Source organism: Vanellus vanellus (assembly GCF_965231255.1).
Source record: "Vanellus vanellus genome assembly, chromosome: 2".
NCBI classification, from domain to species: domain Eukaryota; kingdom Metazoa; phylum Chordata; class Aves; order Charadriiformes; family Charadriidae; genus Vanellus; species Vanellus vanellus.
In genome coordinates this window covers 91,535,282-91,554,068 of record NC_138906.1, presented here as the reverse complement: position 1 = coordinate 91,554,068, position 18,787 = coordinate 91,535,282, and the positions used below count along the sequence as shown (strand labels likewise).

At 40.3% G+C, this 18,787-nt stretch overlaps 1 long non-coding RNA gene across 1 annotated transcript in view; it reads right to left on the bottom strand.

Moving 5' to 3' along the window:
* Positions 1 to 18,787, bottom strand: part of LOC309668778 — a 109,643-nt gene that overhangs the window by 4,347 nt on the left and 86,509 nt on the right. The window contains exon 2 of the long non-coding RNA XR_014268870.1: positions 16,817 to 16,912. This is a non-coding gene — a long non-coding RNA (uncharacterized lncRNA). The remainder of the gene's footprint in view (positions 1 to 16,816; positions 16,913 to 18,787) is intronic.

The following is an 18,787-nucleotide window of genomic DNA, read 5'->3' as shown; positions in this document are numbered from 1 at the left end:
AAACAAACAAACAAACAAACAAACAAAGAGTTGCCCCACTAACTGCAGCTGTCCGGCAACAAAGATGCTTTCAAATAATTATCTTCGCTGATTCTGTAAGTGTCAGTTTAACTGCAATTTCAGTGAATGGTTAAGTGAACTTATATCAATACGACAAACAGCAGAGTTCGGCATGGTTAAAAGATGCTAGTTTCAGGACTGGTTCTGGGTACGTGCATCCACAAGCGGGTCTGGGGTTTCTTTACGTGCACACCAGTGTCTACTCTCACATTACTGCTCATGTAATTTGCTGTGGGAGACTCATTCCACTTCCCCTGGGCGCTTCTCTCTACCTCCTGGTTTGCAAAACAGTAAAAGTTTGAAAAAAAATTTCTCATGCTAACTACCTACTCTGGATAACACGCACCTTTGTGCACAAACATGAACCTGAAAAAAGTACTTGTGTAATGAACCAGACTATACATCGTATGGGTTCATTAGAACAGAATTATGAGTCCAAAGAAAGAAGTTGTCCCATATTGCTACTGTACACGCTTAAAAATAGTTACTAATAACTGTTTCATCTTTTGTCATGTCAATTTTATTAAAAATACCTCATTTGTCTACTGTACTGCTAGTGGCACCTTTTCACAATTTATTAGAATAGAAAAATTGCTTTCTGCTGCAAGTGATGAGCAGACAGGCAGAACTGTTGTTTCTTTAGCAAAAATAAAGCCCCACCGTCATGTACTGCTAGTGAGCATACGGACAAAGCAGGAAAAAGGGTATGAGCAGTCATCTAGAGAAAGGAATATGTAAAAAAGGCCCTGTCATCACACCTACCAAAAATTCTAGCTAAATTCTCAGGCAATGGGTACACTCCCAATTCCCAGTCCAGGCAACACCTCTGGAGCCCAGAAGGAAAAAGGGATGGAGGTGGGGGGTGCATCAAGAGGGCTGCATCAGTCTAAAATAAAAGTGCTCCTCTCTCCTCCAGTGAAAAATGTTAATGTTGCATGTCAAAGACATTCACATTTCACTTTTTTCACAAATGAGCTGTGGTTCGTTTTTTTAGTCATCCTCCTAATAATACCCAGACGCAAGGTGAATAAATATCAAAACTCATGTAAATCTTGTTTGCAAAAAAACCCCAACCAGTTGTTTTTACAATAGTGATTAATCTGTTCCCCTGTCAAATGCACAAATAAAAGCTATACCTCTTTATAATATAATTACTTTGAAATACATTCCTTACTCAGTATAGCTTTAGAAAAACAGTTTGTATATCACTCAGATACACAATTAGATTAGAGCAATAGCTCAAAAATCACCTCATTAAACATCAAGATGAGACTGGAGGCTATAGAGCTTCTTCAGTGAAAGAATCCAGCCGTACACTACCGTGTCTCATCACTGGACCCAACAATGCAGACTGTTTGCTATGCAGCAGAGTAGCATATTCTAATTTGTATTCTCATAAAGTGAGAATCAGCTTCAATTAACAAACTGATTACCAAGTTCCTTTAATTTATTTTTTTTTTAATATTGCCATTCATTTCTGCATTGGCATGAATTTTAAGATCTGCAAGAGGCAGTCACCCATCAGCTGTCATTGACTAACGCAGTCAAAAATCAATCCTTAAATTCATAGTGACGTTCTGCCAAAAGTCTGCTAATATCTGTGGCTGATGGTGACAACTCATAAAAGAAGAATCTGTCATCAAAGCTAGTTCTCCAGCGCTGCTCAAAGAGCTGCGATACTTGTGATTTCCGCAAAGGAAGCACTGCTTCAAGAACAGTGGCCTGAGTGAAGCAAGAAGTTTGTAGTAACACCTCAGATCTCATTTATCACGTTGTGGGCACGTCCGCCTCATCTGTGGGGCAGAGCACCAGTGGACCACAGCTTCCTCGAGCAAGCACCAGCCAACCCAGCAGGTCCACACAGAAGAGCACCACAAGCAGCTTAGAGGTAAGAATAAAGGTAGTCAAATCAGCGCAGCCTACGCCCAAGTTCCAGTAAAATCTCAGCTCTTTTTTTTCAAATCCCTTTTTCTCTTAACTATCCCTTAGCTCCTCGCCCTTTCTGGTATTCTCCCAAGCCCCAGATTCCCGCATCTAATTTCCTTCCTCTTACAGCTGTTCTCCTGGTCCAGTCACCCAGAGCACCTTCCCCCCTGCATTCCTTGGGATATCCACTGTCATCTTCAGTCTGGCCATCGGGAGTCAGTCTGAGGTGGTGGATGGAAGGAGCGACTCTCCGTCTCAGACAGACCATAAAGCCAGCACAGTTTTTCCTTTACAAAATAACTTTACTGGAAAAACAAAATGCTAATCATTGTTTGCAAATAAAAAGTGGAGAAGGTTGGAAGGAAAATCAAAGGAAGTTTAAAAGCCAAAGGGAAGGCATGAAGTGAGAGAAAATGAGCCATGAGAGGGCAGAAGTGTCAGCTAGTGCAGGAAAAGGAAATGGAGAGGGAAGAACTGCAGCAATTCGGGGACCTACACACACATCCCTGCGTTTCATCTTCTCCTTTCTATACCATACCTGCCTGCTCCTTTTCTGGTTGGTACTGTTACTGGCAAAACAAACACATTTTCTTAGGGCCCAACACCATCAACACGATACCCAACACACGCTGTTCTGTAGCACAAATATACTTTCCGGTGCTGTGAGTAATAGCAGTTGAGTAGACAATCCTTACCACAGGATCCTGTTGATTTTAAAAAACGACATAGCTTCAAAATGGGGTTGGGCAGATCCTCAGGAAAAGGATCCACTGATGGTTATGAAATGCCTAGACACTTCCATTTTGCAGTGTGAAATTCAGGAACTTCCTGAGCCTGATACTGCAACAATATTCAGGAAAAGTCCCATTAGCTGCTTCCTGGGGTCTTACCCTCTTGCTGGAGACATGTGCTCTTTGCTCCTGACCGAGACCCGGTGCTGGGCTGGATACACCTCTGACCAAGCACAGCCATTCATCCCCATGTTCTGCAAAGATCTGAGCTCTGCACTGCACGACGTTCGTAGGTTGGATTTTATTCACTTGTATTACCATGCAGTATATAGAAGTCTGTATTTACAAGTTATTCATAAAGCCTAGTGAAAAGCGAACATACGTATCTGACTGTAAGACAAGGAAAATCCATTGCTCAGCTTTTTACAAAGCATGTACTATAGTACACGAGTTACAACCACAAAGAGAAACAGCATCCAGAATAGCCGGTCCATGCCATTTTTTCTTTAATATTCCCTCACCCATCTAGTGGGAAGCCTTATGGTTTGGAAAGTTATCTGTCTCCTGGGTTTAGCTGAGTCAGCAAAGACCTCAATTTCAACAGAATCATGTAGTCATTAACTGTACTCCCTCAAACTGTCACAAAACATGACATAAATTATATTTCAGAAGTTTCTTTCAATTTATCCAGCAATGCTGTTAGTGGCCCTTACAAATATGCTTTCCAAATATCCCTGGCACACTCTTGAGAGATAAAATGTAATATATAAAGCTGTGGACAACAATTTTTAAAGCAACACGTACTTTCAGAGACCTAGTAATACTGCCCCTGAATGAAGATGCTACACTACATATTTCTACACCTCAGTAAATGAAAATTATTTGTGAAAAATCTTGTTTACCCGTTAAACCTGAATATAATAAAAGTATGCTAGTCCACCTCATTGAAAAGGAATTAATAAGAAAATCAACAACCAGACAATTAAAGTATTTTTAACACTTATTTTCATCATATTTGTTAGCAAATGCAGTCTCAGTTTATGGCATCGGTTTTTCCTTTGTTTTAAGCTACATAATTATGTTGATTTCATATAACTAACTACATATTTTTTTTAAAAGGGAAAAAAAAATGTTTCTTTCTAGAGGGGAACTACTGCAATGATGACATTTCTTGAACAGCCTTCAAACTCTATTCCTCCCTAGCTTTACTGTTAACCTACTTTTTGTAAACTTCTACTCAAAAAGTATCTGTGCTCCCTATATAATAAGGGGCTCACAGAAAAAGTGAATTTTGAAATTTCACCACTGGGAATTAGGAATCTCTGTGGGACCAGAGTCACAACTCCAAGTAAAGCTGTGACTATTGATTTGCATTAACTATATGATTTGCATTAACTATATGTTGAAACTTCACTATATATAAAACAAAAAGTACTCTTAAGTTACAAAAGCTCATGCTTTGACAGCTGGCCACGTCTTGCCTTCTACCAGGCCCTCTACCCAAATTTAGCTATGATGCAGGACAGGAGAAGGAGAAGATTCTCTAGCTTAGGATGCTTTGTCATCTTTTTCTTTTCCCTTCACATTATTATAAACTGTCTTATGCTGTGAACTATATTAAAAAAAAAAAAAAAAAAAACAAAAGACAGGTTTAAAAACATTACTTGTTTGAACAAAAGGCAGTAGTTCAGCATTGGGAGGAGATCCATCCAATGGAGCAGTAGAAGACAATGCACCGAAATAACCATAGGAAAAAATTTAGCTGAGAAGAGGGGAGTTTTATCATCTAAGGGGAGAATGAATAAGATGAAGGTTGCAGTTGGATGAAAAGTTTGTGTAAAATCTTGAAGATGTATAAAAAGTAGCTTTAAGTGAAGGCAAGGTTAATGGAAGCAGGTAAAAAAGAGATAATATGAAAGTAATACAAGTTTAGTTGTTGCATTCTATGTAAATTGGGAAGAGGCAACACAGAGATTGGAGTCACACACGTTGAATAATTAAGAGACAAGATCATCACATCACAGATTATCACTGTAGCCATCTGGAAATACTTTTTAATATTTATAAATTGTAAAGGAAAACATGCTAAAATTTGTACGTGGATGTAAAAGAAACCAGAAGAAAGACACTAATACAGCAACTTCAAATAGCTGGGGTTTAAAAAATTACATTCAACCGAAAACAGTTCTCTACCATTTTGTATGTCACTGTACTTGATAGCACTCGGGATTTAGCTTTCATAAGGACTTAATAGAATACATTTTTAAACGTGAATCACCAATCCAAAGGACAAAATTGTACTGCTAAAACAAAACTATTAGTGGATATTCCGCACATTAATACTAGGCAAACTTCCAAAATAAAGATTATATTTAAGTAGTTACTACTTAAAAGAACTCCTGGGTGAGCTCCAAAATGTCATGAAATGACTACTGTGACAGCCTGCTTCAGTTAAATAATACAGGCAAATTTATCCTTTTCGTGGTGGGTTCAGTCCTTCAGTTCTCTGGTACAGTTTTAAAGGGCAGTGGTTATTAAATACATTTCAGCAAATGCATGGTGGTCACAGCTTTGTCAACGGAAATACAGTGGGGGAGAATACACTTTTGTATGTCAAATCCACTCACCCCCACGCCCTCATTTGCAAGTGCATTTCAGACTCCCACCTCCTCTCAACTCCCAGCTGATTATTAGCTTCTGATTTGTTTCTTCCCATCAATAACCAACATAGTCTCTCTTTTCATCAACAGGTTAAATGACAGCAAGGTTTAGCAGATTGACATGAAGGAAAGAGAGAGGTCACGCAGCTCAGAGCTCCCATCCCACATCACCGCTATGGAGCGCTTCTGCTCCCCCACCTATTTATTTATACGTAGCTTTTCCATAAAGGTAAGCACTCAAAACATCCACCCATCTCACCAAGCTTCTGGATTCTTCCTTCAGTGCTTGGATAAGCAATAGAGAGAGTATCCTACAGAGAATGCTTAGGTGGACTGAACCATCCAATGTCTCTGCAATGATTATACAAAATGGCTAGTGTAAGTAGGCTACTATCTCACTTTCCTTGCTCTGTAACATTACCACTGCAAAGGTGATGTAAATTTTTTTATACATTGGCAAAAGTCTTCCCACACACTTACAAAGATTTAATACACAAATAAAAGCACTGTTTAATGTTTCTTCTAACCCCATGATTAACCTCCTATGGTTACAGGCAGTAGTGCTCAAAGAGGACCCACCAATTGACACGACACTCTTGTGTAGTAGATTTTGCATTTAGATCTCTGATTCAACTGAGAACTGGAACAGAAAAATCACATGGCTCCTTTCTGTGCCACATTCAGTTGCGTTAATATCCAGATAATTCAGAGACATCATACAAACATGCCTCTCTTTAATTTGGAACATTAACTGTGTGGCTAACCATGCTGTCTTTTGAAGATGTCCATCAGAAACACAGAAAACCCAGACAAAGCTATCAGAATCTTGGAATAAGAAGTCTGAAGGGAAACCCATGACTTCTGTTAGATCTTTCTGAAAGTTCATCTACCTTTGTTAGTGAATCCTGAATCCAGATCCAGATATTTTACACCATCTGTGAAAGATCAAGTCAATAAATCCTTTCCTAAAATAAACCAGGTAAAATTAAAAATAATGGAAGGCACAAAGATTTTCAAAGATCGTTCTACAGCTAAAATATCCAATCTATCAGAGTCTTCAAAAACAAAAGGCAAAGTTCAAAATTAATACAGTGCTTATACTTAAAACTCCACGTATGCACATACAAAGGTTTCACACATATGAGGAACGTCCCTGCCCATGCCTGAACTTCCTGTCAGTACAAATTTGCTTATTTTTTGCTAGATCCTAAGATATGGCATGACAGATAAAAAAAAAAAAAGAAAAAATCTTTCTAAAGAGAATAAATCATAATCGTATTTTCTTCCTCCAACACCATTGTTAAAAATTTAAGTTCTATTTTTAAGTCTGTTTAAAAGTAGTAAAACTTGACACAACAGAAATCATATACTATCTGGTGGAATGCACCCAATGAAGCTGTCAAACACTGAATAAGGAGATGTCAAATAACCCAAGGTTAAATGAGAAATGGCTCTTGACCTATTTGTTTCACTACACAGAAGCCTCTTGTGGGTTTCCTTCAGAGCAAACATTGTGCTGCTGTGTATTTGTGTCTCAAAAAAATAAAATAAATATACTCTGTTTTCTCCAAGTCTGAAATACCCTCTTAAAAGGTTATTTTTACTTACTTACATTTCCATGTTTTATCTAATTATTAATGATGATGCTCTTTTTAATGATTTCCATTTAAGAGCATTCAGGAAAAAATCTATTCCATAAGGTTATTTCACAAACTAACAAAGTTGTGAAAATCCAATTTGTTTGGTGATGTCTTTCCCAATGGCTTCTCAGTGGCTGACAGTTTCCATCAGTCAAAGACTAAATTACATGAAGTGTCACTGATGTCTCCATCATATCCAAAATCACTTTAGACTTCTGTAGCTTTGTAGCTGTCATTTTTCATTTATCATTTTGGAATTTTATAAGTATACACTACGTATGCACAGATTGCATACATTGAAACATATCTTAGACTCCTCTTTTTCAGGAACCTGAGATTCAGAGACCAAATGTGTCAAAGCCACCTTGAGCTCATAAATAGAAACATGGAGGATGATTATATCCTCCCTTAGACTTTTCTAAAAATAAAGGCACTGTTTCAGCTTTATTCAGCTGTTTTTCTTGCATCCCAATTTCCTAGTACCCCCCCCCCCAGGTGCTTAAAGGGAAATTTCCTGACCATCCCTACATTTTATGCCACGCAGTACACACACTGGTGTCATAGCAATAGCCTATGGAAAACCTCCCTCCCCACTGTGCCAGCTCTCCAGCACAGCTTAAGACAAGGCTAGATGACCTGCAGTCAAAACATCCTTAGCTAGCGTTGCCTGAGACCACCAAGATCTATACCCAAAAGCTATGTAGTATGCCCTGCACCCCTTTTTGCACTACTTTCTGTATATCTTCATACCCTCACATATTGCATTCCTCAAAAACCCAAATGCACACGTGGCAGAGGCAGGGATTCCTTTCCAGGGATGAACAAATAACCACAACGGCAACATGCTGGCATGCCACAGCTGAATGTTGTACACTTTGCTGGGAGGACCACATGCCCACTTAGACAACAGCCCATAGCAACAATCAAAGGCATTGGCCCAGGTAGACCAGTATAGCCTCCACTTCACTTTGATGGCCTTCCCCTTCATCTTCTCCCATACCAAGTCTACATCCCTGTTCCAACACCACACCCTGAACAAAGACCCTAGCTCCCAAGCAATCTAGATCTTCCTAGCAGTCAGTTGTATCAAAGCTTAGTCCAGTATCAGCTAACAGCAGCATGCCACTACACCCAGATCCATGCGCTCACTCATGATTGGCACCATTTTCTCCCTCAAGTCATCCCCTGTCCCAAAGGGAAACCAGCCACCAGCTGCATTTTTAAGACCACCATAGTCGCTGCACATAGGAAGGGTAGAGACTGAGAGAAGCTGTGCTCATTAGATCCCACTGCACCTCCTGCCACACACACATCTTGCCCTTTCCACTCTCCCTCCACTGGAGCCCAGCTTCCTTCTCCTCTTCACTCAATACCCTGCAGAGAGGCAACCCAACAACCCGCTTCCGATGAGCTATAGAGAGCCATCTCCGTCCTGAGCTGGCTGCTGGCTAACCCAGGCTCAGAACATGCACCAGCAACATAATTACGTATGAGGTATCCCAAGATCCCACTCACTCCTCGGCAACAAGGAGGATGGCACATTTATGAGTCCACCCCCTTAGTTCACCCTGAGCTGCAGACCTGCCAACCAACGCACTCATGACAAGCCAGACCAACCCTTTTTGCCCATTTGCTTAGGAATATGAAAATTTGACATACTACACTGGATGCACAGACGTCTGAGGAGAATGGTGGGTTAAAAGACAAGGAAGAAAGGTCTCTGCATGGCTATGAATAGCCCTGCCCTTCCCACCACTCCGGCAACATTTCTAAAAGAAGCAAAGAGGCCAGTTTAATTTTTAAAAGACAACAGATCCTGAAGTGCTCCTTCACAGGATCCTTTAAAAGCATTTTCACACTTGCAACTGAGACTTGTGCTGAGACTTGTACAGGTTTCTCATCTCCTTTTTATCACAGAGCCTTGGCAGATAACAACAGGACCGCTCAGCGCCCATCATGTAGGTTATGTGGCAGTCACAGCATGTACCACATGTAAGTAAATAAGAAAGCTAGGGAAGTCATATCCAAGATGCTGTGAGTGACTTCGGAATAGCCCATTCCTTCTTGATGTGTCCCCAGACAGGTAACCAGCTATCCCACTGCATGAATGCCAACTTCAACTACGCCCTAAGGAAAGGTGGAGCTCAGAGTAAGGGAATGCATTAGCCCCTCTACAAATCAAGGTATATTGACACATGTGCCCTCAGCTTTCCAGTCACTGTAGACCTCCTCTCTTTTCTGAGGAAACCAAACCCCTCTCAGATCAGCAGGAGAGGGTATTCATTTAAACACAAATTAAATGCTAAAACACTACCTTTCCTTCCCTGTATATCTTTTTACTTCTTTTCTCAGCCTGTCAGTGGTCCTAAGTATGCTCTTATCTCTTACAATCTTCTGTAATCCCTTTGCAGTTAAATTCCTTCTCCTTTACTTGCCAATTCTCTGCTTTAATGTCATTTGCGTATTACTACAGAAAGACATCTTGTTAAATCTACTTCCAGAACAACAGTCGAAGCATAAAGCTCTAGAGGAATACAAAAGAAAATGACCATTGAAAAAAAAAAAAAAAAGAAACCCAAACCGATTAAACCCTTGCTCTGTCAATGACACAAGGAATGACACAAGGGCTCTGTCAATCACACAAGGAAAAACACAAGTACAATAAAATGTCTTACAAATAGAAGTCCAACTAAAACCTGCCTTTTGGCTGCAGCTGTGGTGTTGAAAAATTTTTAAGTCAGAGCAGAAAAGTGTCAGTTTACATAGCAGTGGTGCAATGAGAAACAAACATCACAGGTATGAGAAGGGTCCATGGAACTGAATTGATGGAATTCAAAATAAAGAGCCCAGAAGGAAAATGCTGAGGATTCAAGGCCTTTCCACTGGGAACCTTGTGTAATAGTGAAATGCAGAACCTGACCTAGAAAGGGGCAAAAAGGAGAAGAGACAGGACACAAAAAACACCAAACAAACCAAGAAACTTGCTGACAATGTATGCATGTGGCCAAGTAAAAAATTGACAATTCATGGCAGCACTAGGAAATGCATAACTCAAGAAGACAGATTTAAAATGTGAATGATACTCAACTACTCAGAGAGTAAGAACAAACTTTCTAACATGGTGTGCTTGCTATGCTCTTACCTCAGCATGTTTCACCCCAGAGGATGGGAGTTGCATGCTACTAAAGAGTCCCAAAAGCATAGTTTGAGTACAGCAACAGGCTCCCTCCATCCTTTCATACCTGGCCAACTCCCTCTGCCATTACATACCACTTCACCATGATGTTGATGGGAGAGTCGCAGAGTGATCTAGCAGAAAACCTGTACTGCTGTAGTCACTATGATGCATTCTGGTTTTTAAATTGTTAACTTTTTTAATATAAAAGATTACGTTTTATCATTTATTAGTTCAATCACTACAGCCGTATCAATTTCTACAATAATAATATAACTGCAGACAAACACACCTCTTTTTTGTGGAAAATCCAGTGCTGAGTTCATAGTTCTTTGCTTCTTAAAAACATAAATCTGTATTTATACTGTAATAAACACATCATGTAGAAAGATATTGAAAACTCAAATTGAAACATGACGCTCTTACTGTGCAAAGTCTTTGCAAATCTTCAGTGTTCTGTAAATAATAAATAACTGCAGCAGAGGTCATCTCAGCAGGTTAATCATGAGTTGTAATGCCAAGATACAGTTTGCTGCAGCAAGGTTGTGCTATCTAGTCCATGGATAAACAGGATTTCAATTTCCAGGGCTGTCAATCTTGCATGTTTTCCAGCACTGGATTCCCCCATATTTTATAAAGATGCAGCCTGAAGCTGAGTGAAAAATAATTCAAAATGCTTGCAGAGGTGTTGCAAAAAGGGCTTCCAGAGCAGATTATACACACTATATTAATGCACACATTCAAGTACAAAAATCTGTGTCATGTGGGAAAAAAATAAATATAAATACACCAAACCTGGATCAACAGAGACAACTCAACGGGTTTCAAAACAGCACCCTTTTCTACAAATTCTTTTGACATTTTCAATGATCAAGACAAGAGACAGCAACCCATGAGACTTCAGACAATTGAGATGTATCTGGAATAATTAAAGGCAGTACCTCTATTGCAAGAAGTGCAACCTGGGGGATGGCAGTTGTGCCGGTGGGGGGAAGTTGAACCTTATTGCTAACTGGATGTTTAATTAAAAAAAAAAAAAAAAAAAAAAAAAAGAGAGAGAGAGAGAAAAGAAGAGATTAAAATTATTAATCAAAGACCATTTAGTTTCACACCAGGCGTTAAAACCCTGCTTCTAGATGCCATTAATCTCAGAGATTTAACAACAGGCTTTAATGGGAAGAGTCGCATTATCTGTAGCGAGAAACAAAGGGTCTTTCCAGTAGACACAATGACCTCATCCATCCCTCTCTGATCCTCCTTCACCTCATATGCAGAGTCAAGTACAGCACAATTCATCACTTCATCACAAAGCTGCTTGCAGCTCAGTGGTCCAATTTTATGTTACATACCAGGAACAGAGTTTCAGAAAGAGAATGAAGCTCCTTCATTCCACTCCGAAATTGCTATCCCTTTTTTGAAGCAATTGAGGTTCCTTTAAACAAACAGCAACAACTGCTACTAACGAGCCTTTCATTGTTATGCTTCATTTGTTAAAATTCCCCAAGCCTGGCACAAAGGGAAACTTCCCATCACCAAGCACACACAGCCACAAGGATGAGACTAGAAGAGTTAGAAGGGCCATGAGGAAGGACTCTCCTTCACAGGCAGTCAAGCTCAAAGAATTAGGTGGGTAGAGAAATAGCTGACCTATGCAATACTTTTAATTGGCAATGACCTATGTTATGTTCCTCTTCCTTTTTCTCTTTAACTGCTCTTATTCTGCAGTTCGCCTCCATTTATCTAAAAATCACACCCTTGTATCCCCTCTTCCTGCAAGAAAAATACTCTTTCCTCAGGACTATGTACATCACTATTCTAAATGTTCACATCATCTTTGCCTTTGCAAATTTTCACCATGTTACTTAGAAATCCTCTGAGTCTCCATTTCAGCTGCTTTAGTCTCGCTTTTGCTATTGTTTTATCACAATTCATTTTTACCAAGAGCAACTATACTCTCTAATCTAATGAAAAAACATTGTTCTACCCTCCCATGTTTTTTGATTTCAAGTCCCCTTCGAAAACTTCCCAGAGGAAGTACAGATACCGGTACAGGAAATTTAAACACTCTTTAATATTTGCATGGATCCATCCATCTGAGGTCCATAAACCACTGACTGAAAAATCAAAGACACTGTTTTTTTCATTCCCAGTATCTGCTCCTCTCTAAGCTCCTAAATTCCTGTTAAATCTTAAGAACTTTCTTCAGTAGTTTCTCATGCTTGCTTACCATTCAATTCCTTCAGTTCAATTTACTTGTTTTCCACTAAATCTTCTCCCATGACCCTCTCTCTTCCAGTAGCTTTCTCTGTTTTATCCATTTCAACTGCTATCATTACGCAACCTTTTCACTTACAGCACTGCCCCCCTGATCATCATAATATCACTCCAACATTTTGCCCCTCAAGCTAATTCACAAACACAAAAGGCTCTCAAAGTTCAGCACTCTTTTCTCATTCTCTGTATACCGTCTCAAGGCTTTGCCATTTCATCTTGCTTATCTCACCCATCAAAGTCTACCATCTCTACATCAAAACAGGTGTCCCTAGGACTTATGTAGTGAGAAAAAGTGTTTGGGTAATTCCTCGCTCTCTGACAGGCAGTACATACTGTACAGGGTAAGTAAGAAAAAAAGTGAGATTTTTGGACCAAGAACTGAACTCTTAATGAAACAGCTGGAACCTATTAAGATGAATTTAATTGTAATTTATCAAGTGCCAAAAGAAGCTAAAAAGCATTTACCTTACAATGAGGGAAAAGGCTCCAAGCTCAGTGAGAGACCTCAAATTACATAACTTAATATTTTTTTAAAATAGTTTTATCAACAGAGTTCTCCAGGGACCGCACCCTGCAATCTTACTATGTATAAAATAGTGCATAAGAACTGCCACAGTGGACCAGGCTGGATGTTTAGTTCAAATGGAACGACCAAACTGGCTCAGACTAAATATCCAGCCTGATCCACTGCTCTGTCTCCACAAGCAGCCAAGAGCAGATGTCTAAGGGAACAGTGAAAAACAGAGCAGTCATATAGAAACATTCTCTTCCGCTCCCAGCAGAACACTTACCGCAGTTTTCCACAATTTGCAGCTCAGTGACTTCCCTACCTAGAGGTAGTACTTTTGTTTGTCACCACTTTTTTTTTTCTCTCCCCTTTTTTGTGCCTCCTTTTCCAACTTCGTTCAGCAGCTCTTTACACTCATGCGGCACGCACAGCATCTATCTCACGGCAAGAAATTTCAGAACTGACTTACACACTACGCAAAGAAAAACTTATATTCCTAGCTTTGAAACTGTTCCCTGCCTGTTTCACCTGATATCTCTTCTAATATAAAAACAAGGTGTCACTGAGTATTCATTTCCCATCCACACACCTCGCAGCTTTTATGATGTTATAGACCTCTAGCATTATTATGTGGCCGCTATCTTTGTTCCAGGACACTCTCATCTGGCTAGTTGTTCTTGCACGGAAGCTGCTCCACAGATGCCTTCTGCATCCTGCTGCCCATCTTCATTCTTTTTGCCTTTCTCTGAACCTTTTCCAGTTCTACTCCAGTTCTGAGACAAGGAGACCAGAACAGCACACCATATTTAAGATGCAAACACACAGCAGATTTAGAGAGTGGCCTAATGATATTTCAATCTCTCTCCTTTCAGAGCAACTCCCTATATAAATTTGCTTTTTGACTGCTACTAAAGAATAGACCTGATTCTTTTTTCATTAAATTACTGTTTCTAGTACCAAGGTCTCAGGCCAGCTCAAATATTTCACCATTACTGACCCTAATTTCAGCCACCATTTTAATGACCACTCAGTTTTATAAGGTTCTGTTGCAGTTTTTCAGTTTGACCCCTTTTCTTTTACCTTCTTTTGCCATGAATAATTTATTTTCAGAAATAAGCCTTGTCATCACACTTCCATTCCAAGCCACTGACAAATATGAAGATCTCCCTGGGCACTCACAGAGATATCTGTGGAAATCATAGAATCATAGAATGGTTTAGGCTGGAAAGGACCTTGAAGATCATCGAGTTCCAACCCCCCTGCCATAGGCAGGGACACCTCCCACTAGACCAGGTTGCCCAAGGCCACGTCAAGCCTGGCCTTGAACACCTCCAGGGATGGGGCCTCAACAACATCTCTGGGCAACCTGTTCCAGTGCCTTACCACCCTCACAGTGAAAAACTTCTTCCTAATGTTCAATCTGAACCTGACCTCTTCCAGTTTAAAGCCATTCCCCCTTGTCCTATCGCTACATGCCCTAGTAAAAAGTCCTTCCCCGGCTTTCCTGTAGGTCCCGTTTAGGTACTGGAAGGCTGCCATAAGGTGTCCCCGGAGCCTTCTCTTCTCCAGGCTGAACAGTCCCAACTCTCTGACTCTCCTCATAGGAGAGGTGCTCTAGCCCTCGGATCATCCTCGTGGCTCTCCTCTGGACATGCTCCAGCAGGTCCATGTCCTTCTTCTGTTGGGGACTCCAGAGCTGGATGCAGTACTCCAGGTGGGGTCTCATGAGAGTGGAGTAAAGGGGCAGAGTCACCTCCTTTGACCTGCTGGCCACACTTCTGATGCAGCCCAGGTTGGCCTTCTGGGCTGTGATCGCACACTGCTGGCTCATGTTGAGCTTCTCGTCAATCAGCACACCCAGGTCCTTCTCCTCAGGGCTGCTTTCCAGCCATTCCCCACCCAGCCTGTATTTGTGCTTGGGATTGCCCTGACCCAGATGTAAGTCCTTGCACTTGGCCTTGTTGAACTGCATGAGGTTGGCTTGGGCCCACCTTTCCAGCCTGTCCAGGTCCCTCTGGATGGCATCCCTCCCTTCCAGCATGTCTACCTCGCCAAAGAGCTTGGTATCATCGGCAAACTTGCTGAGGGTGCACTCGACCCCACTGTCCATGTCACCGACAAAGATGTTAAACAGTACAGGCCCCAGTACCGACCCCTGAGGTCCACTGGTGATTTCCAACACATTTTTGTCCTGGTGTTCTCTATACCATTTAACCAATTATTTACACAATTGGCAGTCCTCCCCCTTAACCTGTGCCTGTTTATTTCCTTTAAAAAAATTTTGAAAGGACTTAGAATACCAGATGCCTTTTCAAAATTTAAGTAGAGCAATGCATCATAAAATCTCTTTCATCTGTATGCCTTCAAAGGACCACAGCAGTTTAGCAAGACTTGACTTCGAATCACAAAAATGCTGGCTGGAAGGGATCTCTGGAAGTCATCCAGTCTGACCAACCGCTAAAAGCCACAGTAGGTCAGCTGTAGCTTTGTCCAACTAAGACTCAAAAGCCTCCCTCAGGAGAGATGCCACTTCTGTTTCCCTGGGTAACTTTTTCCAGTGCTGCGCTACCCTCCTAGTGAAAAAGATTTTCTACAAGGCCCAATCAGAACATTTCAATCTGCAATCTTATGTATGTTAACCACCTGTTATATGGTTTGCCACTACTAAGAACATTGGCTCTATCATCCTTGTAAGCACCCTTCAAGTAGCTGAAGACTAATATTAACCTATTTCTAAAGCTGCTCTTTATCAGGCTCCCCTTCACAGAAATAAATTCAGCATCTCCATCATATTTATCCAATGTCCTTTCTAAAACAGTCGCTAATCTAATATTTTAATTAATCCACTCAATTTTCCAAGAGGTTTATTGGGTTCTATTGGGTTCCCTGATTCCACATGAATGCTTACTAAAACATGGCGTCAAATTAGACATCTTCAAGTTCTCAACTGCTGAGACACTTCAAAGCAAGAAGCTGCATGCCACTGTCCATAGCTGTTCTATTTCACTCTTCCCTTCTTTAAAAACTTGAGTGAGCTGCATCTGGACCTGTTAAATTGGGAACATGCAATTTGTTCCGCAATCTTTCCTACAAATGCTTCCAGCTGAGAAATGCAATCTCATAAGCCTCCCATAAAAAGGGTTCCAAAATAGGAACCACCTCACGCTTTTCAGTGGTGAGCACATACACACAAGAATTATTTAGTTTTCTGCCATGGTTTTATCTCAGATTGTTCGTTTCATAACGTCATTATAGGCAGGCTCCACAGACTCTTCCGCTGGCTTCCTGCTACTGGCGTGGTTGAAAAAAGCATTTATTAATTTTATGTTTAGCCTGATAGGGGGATTTTTTTTGGTCCTATTTTCCTTCCTTGAATGCAGCCACAGCTTTTTTTAAGATGTCCTCTTGCTTTTAATAGTCTCCCCTACCTAGTCATTATACAGGCTTCCTTTTCTTAAGTCTTTTTTAGACTGATGGTAAGCATTTGTGTGGAGCCTCCAAAACAGTATCCTGAAATAATGTCTCTGCCACCTACAAACACGTTACTCTTACAGTTGCCCTTTCAGTTTTTCTTTAAACAAACATCCCCATTTTTACATAGTTTCCCTTTTTGAAGTTGAGCATAATTTAAGAGAGGGGAGAAGAAAGGAGAATCGCAGGTTGTTTTTCATGCGTTCCTCCCGTTCCCATTTCTTGCATTGCCTTAGCTTAGGGAGGGGAGAAAGGCAGAATACCTGTAATGGTCTACAAAACCATCTCACAGTCTTTTACCAGACAGCATCTTACAGTCTCTCCATGACATCACCGTCTACCCACTGAACAAAATAGAGTCTCTTACCTACCTTTTAGCTACCATCCCTCTGTAATCATTTACTGCCTCTGTTCAGCGCTTGTGTAGAGCCTAGCACAGTGGGGTCCTGGGTCTACCTTGGAGGCTCCTAGGAGAAAAGGAAACATAAAAGAGAAATTGAAGAGACAGCTCATCAGCAATTCTCAGACATTTATAGCAGTCATAAAACATCTGTCTTTCAAGACAATAAATTAGAAATGTAAGGCACTGAACTACACAGTGTGAACAGGAACCAAACAGAAAGAGGCAGAAAAAAAATAATCATTCTTTAAAGTAACTGGCAGCTTGAGATGAGAATCGGAAAAGAGGAGTACTTGTCACAGAATTAACAAAATCCATGGGACATGAATTTGAGAAAAATCCACACTGTAAAAATCTTCTTTGGTGTCCTGACCACCACTAAAATTAAACATGCCTAAAGCATGGGCTGAAATCTGGCCCCAAGTGAAATCCATGACAAAATTCAGGTGGGCAAAACTTTAGTGTTCTTTCAGCTTTCCATAAGTTACTGCCTAACATCTCAAAACATTACAAAAGACATTTTCAAGAAAGAGATGCATCATTTAGAACACTTCAAGGCATTAACCCGTTTTGTAGGAACAAAAACATTCCAAAAGTTAATGTGCTTTTTCTTTATTGAAACAAAGAAGGTATTGCTAAGGGTAAGTGCTACCCTTACTTGAAACAAGAAGACAGGAATCACATAGCCGTTTCCTGCTCTCAACACCTCAACAAGAAAGTACTTCATAAGTAAAAAACAATAATAGTCCACCCAATTTAAGCATTCGTTTCTTGAGAATGTCTACTGCACAGAACAAATACACTAGCAATCAACAGTTCACCCCTTGAACCTAATCAGGGGCATGAGGCAAAAAGGAGTCATTGTTCCATTCTGTTTACTCACTTACATAAAATGACTGTACTAGATTACTGAAAGTGCTTGCGATTTTTTTCCAGTGCTTTTCTAACCTATGAAAGTCTCAGGAAATCTGCCGAATGCATAAGCAGCACTGCATAAAATGTTTTATTGCAAGGAAACATCACATGATCGAGAACTCTCCAGGTTAGACAACAAAGATCCACATTCACCATGTCAAAATTTCTCACGAATCCCCTGTTCCCTACCACAAAGTACTTCAGATTTTAAACATTTATATATTATCTTCTAAATTTAAGGATTTGTCTCATATGCGCACATATACACACCCCTCCACGAAACTCAGCGATGTCAAACTGCTGTAAAAGCTGCCAAGAGCAGATTTAGATAATGTTCTGCATAGCATAGGGATCAACTGTAGCTAAAGGATAGAAGGTAACTTTGAATTTCATAGTCCAAGGTGGTAGGTGAAGCTTATATTGTTGAGAAGACATTGCATCACCTTTTCTTTGCCTCCCGCTTTTCAGAAAGGCAAGGACAATTTTAAATCTTGGAAGAGGATCAAGTTCTGCTTTTTATATTACCGTGTACCAGAGGATACTTGAACACCTCAGCGCAACTACCCACCACCCATGCACGTCGATGACAAAGTACTCTGAGACGTTCAGTCTTCCAAGTAATTAATTATAACTGTTACCATGCAGTAAGTTCTACAGACAACTACAAGCAACCCATCTCTAAGATGCAGTGTGCTAGTGATTTATGTATGCACTCACTACACCAGAACGAACAGCTGAATTATTACACTTTGAAACATTACAAAGCATGCCGTATACCTCAATTTTTCTAAACAAACCTGACAGTACTAGTGCTTTCTATATGCACTTCAACCCATCCACCACCCCTTCACCACTCATTTCACAATTCGTATTTCTACATAAAAATCTCAGATTTTATTTTAGTAAAATAAAAGTTTTAGCAAATGTATTTTTATTCTAAGCTTAAGAATTACCTAGACTCAACTGGAAAGCAGAGTCTGAATCCACCTTACCGATTTAGGGAATACATACACACACAGAATCAAAC